The sequence below is a fragment of the Carcharhinus amblyrhynchos genome, chromosome 28, assembly GCF_965287045.1.
Source record: "Carcharhinus amblyrhynchos chromosome 28, sCarAmb.v2.hapA, whole genome shotgun sequence".
Taxonomy (NCBI): Eukaryota; Metazoa; Chordata; class Chondrichthyes; order Carcharhiniformes; family Carcharhinidae; genus Carcharhinus; species Carcharhinus amblyrhynchos.
This window is the reverse complement of record NC_137351.1, coordinates 520194-526193: the sequence shown is the minus strand read 5'-3', so window position 1 is coordinate 526193 and position 6000 is coordinate 520194. Positions and strand designations below refer to the sequence as shown.

Here is a 6000-nt window from a genome sequence, read left to right as displayed (position 1 = left end):
TTATACTCAATCCCCCTTGCGATGAAGGCCAGCATCCCATTCGCCTTCCTGACCACCTGCTGCACCTGTAAGCTGGGGTTTTGCGACTTGCCCCTTAGTGTCCCAAGATGTTTAGAATGTGGATTAGCTATGGTAAAAATGTTTTTCTGGAGAGTCAGTGCAGACTTGATGGACTGAATGACCTCTTTCTGCACTGTAGGGATTCTATAAGTTAGACGGAGAGGGCTAGATTGCAAAGTAGTGGAACTGTGCCATAGTTTTCCAGAGATCTGGCATGCTGTAAGGTGTTCAAAATCATGAGGGGCCCAGACAGAGTAGGTATGAGAGAAATTGTCCTTGGGAACTAGAGGGCACAGGTTGAAGGTCATTTGCAAAAGAAGTAATGCGGGACAATGAGAGGGGGCAGGAATCCATGTTTACACAATGACTGGGTGAGGACTTGGAATGTACTGGCTGAGAGCATGGTGGTGACAGGTTCAACCGCAGCTTCCAAAAAGCAATCGGATCAATATCAAAAATTTTGCAGGACTCTGGGGAAATGGTGAGGGAGTGGTCCTGAACTGCAGACAGGCAGCACAGACAAGATGGGCCGAATAGCCTCCTCCTGTGTTGTCACTATTGAAGTGGGTAACCTTGTCCTGCCTTCCAAACCACTCAACAGGGGAAACAAAAACCCTTACTGCACCATCAATAATAATCAGGACAATGGAATGCAGTCGAGGGGGGTTATAGCCTACAGAGAGGGTAAAAAGTGCTCCCACAACATTTGCTTCACGTTATTTATATCCAGCCAATTGTAATACAGTCTGTTGCTTTACAGCGGCACATGATTTAAGAAGTGACCAGAAGTTCCCCCCCGCCCCCCCACCACCAAACTTGAAATCTGATCAGGACGAGTGAGTAATTCCGCAGATTGAGTTGCGGCGGGGGAGGGGGGCACCTGACCCACTGCTCTGAGGAATGGTCATCTAGACAGGCTGTATTCCCTCCTCCTAGATGCTGAGATTTTCCAGCACTTTCGACCCACAAATAGAAATTCTGACCCAAAGGTTCATCGACTCTGAAAAAGAAACCTTAATTCTGGCGTCTATCTTCACAGAAGCTGCTAGACCCTTCCGAACATTTCCTGATTTGCTGGAAAATGTCTGCGGAGGTCAGTTTCGACTAGCGGGTTTTTTTGTATGTGATCCCTAGGGATGAATGTTGTCCCTGCAGACCACCCCTCCCCCCCAAAATCCCCCTTCATGGGTTTAGCCTGGGAGAGGGAAAGTACAAGTGTGTTTATCTGGGTGCTGCGGGCAATGGTGATTGTGCAAGACGAGGAGATGTGGGCTGGCTTTCTGTTTACGAGCTCGATGCGTCACTGCAGCTTTGACACTGACAATGACATTGCCTTTGAAACTGATACAAGGAGCCGCCTCCGATACTCTCAAAGCAGCAACAAACTCCTGCAATTTCAATTCGTCTGACACGCAGCCAGCCACTCGCCCCTGGCTTTTTAGACTTGTAGCAAATGGAATGCTACAGTAACAGCAGCTTAAACATTTAATAATAACAAAAAACAGAATTAGTGCTCGCTTCTCGAGAACGTGGAGTCTATTCGCCCGCTTTTGTGTCATCAAAGTTTAGTGAATGGAGCGGCAGTCCTTGAATTAACCGCTGCCAAACACCAACAGACAGAAAAAAATGGTAAGCTGCTTCGCAAGAAACTTGCCACTTTCTAAGTGATTAGTGCATGTTTGAGGCTGGATTTTGGGGCTCCCACCCGCTCTGTCCTGGCTAATATTAATTGCTATCGGCAGCTGTCTCTTGTATTTACGTGTTTAGCTTTGCACTCATTGGAATAGCTACATTTAGCTCGTCTGTTGAAAGCGGCTATTGTCGTTCAGAAGTCAGTTGGGGTGAAATGTTACTGTTTTTGTTCGCTGTTGACTTGGTGTGATGTACAATCGGCGTCCTGCCCAGTTAGAAGCGGTGATATCGCTCAAAGCGTTTCATTTTGCAACTCCGCTTCGTTCACAGTTATAACTGGAAACTTCAATATCAACTGTGCAGCGGCAAGAATAAACCGGTTTCTCCCGCATTTAATTTACACCATTATTGGATTTATCTGGCCTGTTTGCATTTATTCAGATATCCATTGCCGCTCATCCATTTTCCAAAACCAGACACAACATTATGTATATATTAGAATTGTCTTTGTGTTGCTAATTAGCCCAAGGGTTACAAAATGCCCCTAATGTGGAATGGAGGATTACAAGCAACATCTATTTGATATAGGCACAGAAAATGCTGGAAAATCTCATCAGGTCCGACAGCATCTGTGGTGAGAAAATAAGGCCAACATTTCGAGTCTGGAAGCTCCGTTGGAGGGTCATCCAGAAACGTTAGCTTTATTTCCTGATACTGTCAGATCTGCTGAGATTCTCCAGCATTTTTCTGTCTTTTGTTTTACATCCTAGGGAGTATGTTCCCTTGTATCTGTTTCATACAGCATAGGGCTTTCCCTATTTAATCCAGAGCCACGCTTGAAATATAACCGCATTGGCTCGGACATTGCAGAACATTACCTGACAAATCCGGCGACCCGATTTCCCAAGAAAATAAAACAAAATAAGAAACAACGCTTGGAGGCGGTAGTTACACAGGTGCTCCTGAACCTCGATGTGTCTTTCCGGTCCGCTGCTGTTCCTAGAATAGCAATGGTTAAAGCAAATGGCAAAACCTACCACGGGTAACGTTACACAGTTTACTGTAAAACTTCAAAAAAACAAGACCCATTAAATTGATTGTTTGGTCATTTCATTGTATTTCTGGTTACTATGGTAATCCATGTTATTTCATCATTGTCGTGTCATATGAATCAGGCACCGGGGGCGCATCATAAAAGTTGCTTCCAACTGTGGATTTTCCCTGAACTTTTATAGATTAAGCGAGGAATAAAAGCACAACTTGAACATATGCGCCTGTCAGGCCAAGTTATAGTTGCGACAGCACCCACAGAAGGTGAGAGGCAGATACATTTATAATTGAGCAACAAAAAAGGCGAATGTTTAGATCTGGCTGCAGAGAAAAGAAATTTAAAGTCGCATTGGAAACTGAAAAAAGTTTATTTATTCGTGTCACAAGTAAGGCTTACATTAACACTACAATGGAGTTACTGTGAAATTCCCCTAGTCGCCACACTCCAGCACTTATTCGGGTACACTGAGGGAGAGTTTAGCATGGCCAATGCCCCTAACCAGCACGTCTTTCAGACTGGGAGGAAACCGAAGCAACCGGAGAAACCCACACAGACACAGGAAGAACGTGCAACTCCGTACAGACAATGACCCAAGCCAGGAATCGAACCCATGTTCCTGGTCCTGTGAGGCAACAGTCCTAACCATTGTGCCACAGATCTTTGTTCTGCAATGGAAACATTTAATCTGGGGAGATTTTTAAAAATTGGTTCAGACTCTGTCAGGGGTGTACAATATCTAACCCGGATAGGGAGTGTTGATCATAATTTAAACTAGTTAATAACTAGATCATGAATTGTGATTTCCTGCTCCTGAATGCATGCTTGTTTCCTGCTTGTCTTTTTGAATGCACACCTTTTCTAAATGTTATTTAATTGGTATGTGTGAGTGCATGATGGTACACGGGGATGATGAGAATGTTTTAAAGTTCATTTATTAATATCAGAAGTAGGCTTACATTAACACTGCAATTAAGTTACTGTGAAAATCCTCTAGTCGCCACACTCCGGCACCTGTTCAGGTAAACAGAGGGAGAATTTAACATGGCCAATGCACCTAACCAGCTCATCCTTTGGATTGTGGGAGGAAACCAGAGCACCCGGAGGAAACCCACAGAGACAAGGAGAATGTGTAGACTCTGCACAATGATCCAAGCGAGGAATCGCCCCTGGGTCCCTGGCGCTGTGAAGCAGCAGGGCTAACCACTGTACCACCTATGATCATACTTTATACTAGTTAATAACTAAGTTATGAATTGTGATTTCCTGCTCCTAAATACACATATTTCTCTCCTGCACCATTTTGAATGCACACCTTTTTTTGTTGCAGTGGTATGTGTGTGTGCAGGAGGTACATGGGAATTGTTGAAGAGGTATATGTGAGTGCAGCGTGGTATATGGGGATTGTTGAAGTAGTATGTGTGAGTGCTGGGTGGTATATGGGGACTCTTGAAGTACGTGTGAGTGCAAGTGGTATATGGGAATGGTGAGAATGGGCCACGCTGCTACAGGGTGATGTATGGGGATTGTTGCAATACTATTTGTGAGTGTATGGGATAGGTGGGGTTGGGCTATGCTGCTGCTGCCAGGAGGTGGCAGGATGATGTACGGGGATTGGTGCTGTTGTATGTTTGAGTGTCTGTGGAGTTTTTGGGTGGTCTATGCTGCTGCAAGAAGATGACAGCAGGTGACGTATGGGGATTGTTGAAGTGGTAAGTGTGTGAGTGCAGGATGGTATATGGGAATAGTGAGAATGGGCTATGCTGCTGCAGGGTGGTGTATGGGGATTGTTACAGGAGTGTGGGTGAGTGTAGGGCTGGGCCATGCTGCTGCAGGGTGGTGTATGGGGATTGTTACAGGAGTGTGGGTGAGTGTAGGGCTGGGCCATGCTGCTGCAGGGTGGTGTATGGGGATTGTTACAGGAGTGTGGGTGAGTGTAGGGCTGGGCCATGCTGCTGCAGGGTGGTGTATGGGGATTGTTACAGGAGTGTGGGTGAGTGTAGGGCTGGGCCATGCTGCTGCAGGGTGGTGTATGGGGATTGTTACAGGAGTGTGGGTGAGTGTAGGGCTGGGCCATGCTGCTGCAGGGTGGTGTATGGGGATTGTTACAGGAGTGTGGGTGAGTGTAGGGCTGGGCCATGCTGCTGCAGGGTGGTGTATGGGGATTGTTACAGGAGTGTGGGTGAGTGTAGGGCTGGGCCATGCTGCTGCAGGGTGGTGTATGGGGATTGTTACAGGAGTGTGGGTGAGTGTAGGGCTGGGCCATGCTGCTGCAGGGTGGTGTATGGGGATTGTTACAGGAGTGTGGGTGAGTGTAGGGCTGGGCTATGCTGGGTTTGAATTTCCCGCCGGGCCGGGTGGCGCGGGGTCTGTCGGGTAGGGGCCGCGCGCTGCATGCTGGGTCTGGGTTGCTGCGCCTTCTCCCGGCGGCAGCGGCGGCGAGACCGGCAGCGGGAGGGCGGCCGGGCTGGGACTGAGCGGCGGCGCCACACTCAGAGCTTCTCCTCATGCTTTTGGGACGCCGAGTGAGTAGTTAGCGGGGCCGGTGGGGAGGGGGTTTAATTTAATTCGATTGGAAGTGTGTGTGTGAGAGGAAAGTCTCTGTCGCCGAGTCTCCTTTGTCTGAGAGGGAGGCCGGCCCTGGGGGGGGAGGAAGAGAGGGAGACACCGCGCCTCCTTCACTCTCACCCCCACCCCGCTCCTCTCATCCCCGTCAAGGTTAATCACTCTCCCCGTGAACCGGCTTCTTTTTCTTTTTTAATATAAAATAACTCGGTTTGAAGAAGCTAAGAGCTGCCGAGTTTGTGACTGACAGCCGCGCGGCCCAATCAGCGACGGAGCCGGCTTCGATGGGCGGGCGCAATCCGCCAATCAGTGAGCGGCAGTCGCCGAAAGGGGGCGGGACATTTCCGGCAGCCATCAAGTTTGCCCCCCCCCCCCCTCCATTAAGTGTTGGTGGACCGGTACGGCTTCTTTCTTTCTCAATGGTTGGGAGTGGGGGTTTTTGTTGGTGGTGAAGACGTCGTTTTAAAAAGTTAGCTCACACACACACTGTGCGGGCACCCAACTAAATCACCGAGATTACAATCCTGGTAGTGAGCAGAGCTGAGTTTTAAATGAAGTTGTCACAGCCCCCATAGAGATAAAGTGCATTGTGTGTGTCTCCGGCCACAGAGGCTCTGGATCACTGAGTCTCTCCTCATTGTTTCAACAACACGCGGTGAGGCTCCAATAAGGTGTTTCATTTTGTCTTCCCCCCC

General features: G+C 48.2%; 1 protein-coding gene across 2 annotated transcripts in view; it reads left to right on the top strand.

The window, feature by feature from the left end:
• The first annotated feature begins 1257 nt into the window (after window positions 1–1257).
• Window positions 1258–6000, top strand: part of mapk6 (mitogen-activated protein kinase 6) — a 30599-nt gene continuing 25856 nt past the window's right edge. The window contains exon 1 of one of the 2 annotated variants that reach the window (XM_080214204.1): window positions 1258–1689. The gene's annotated coding sequence lies outside the window, so the exon portion shown is untranslated. Of the gene's footprint in view, window positions 1690–5153; window positions 5266–6000 lie in introns of those variants that run through there. The other variant, XM_080214205.1, reaches the window with a different exon arrangement.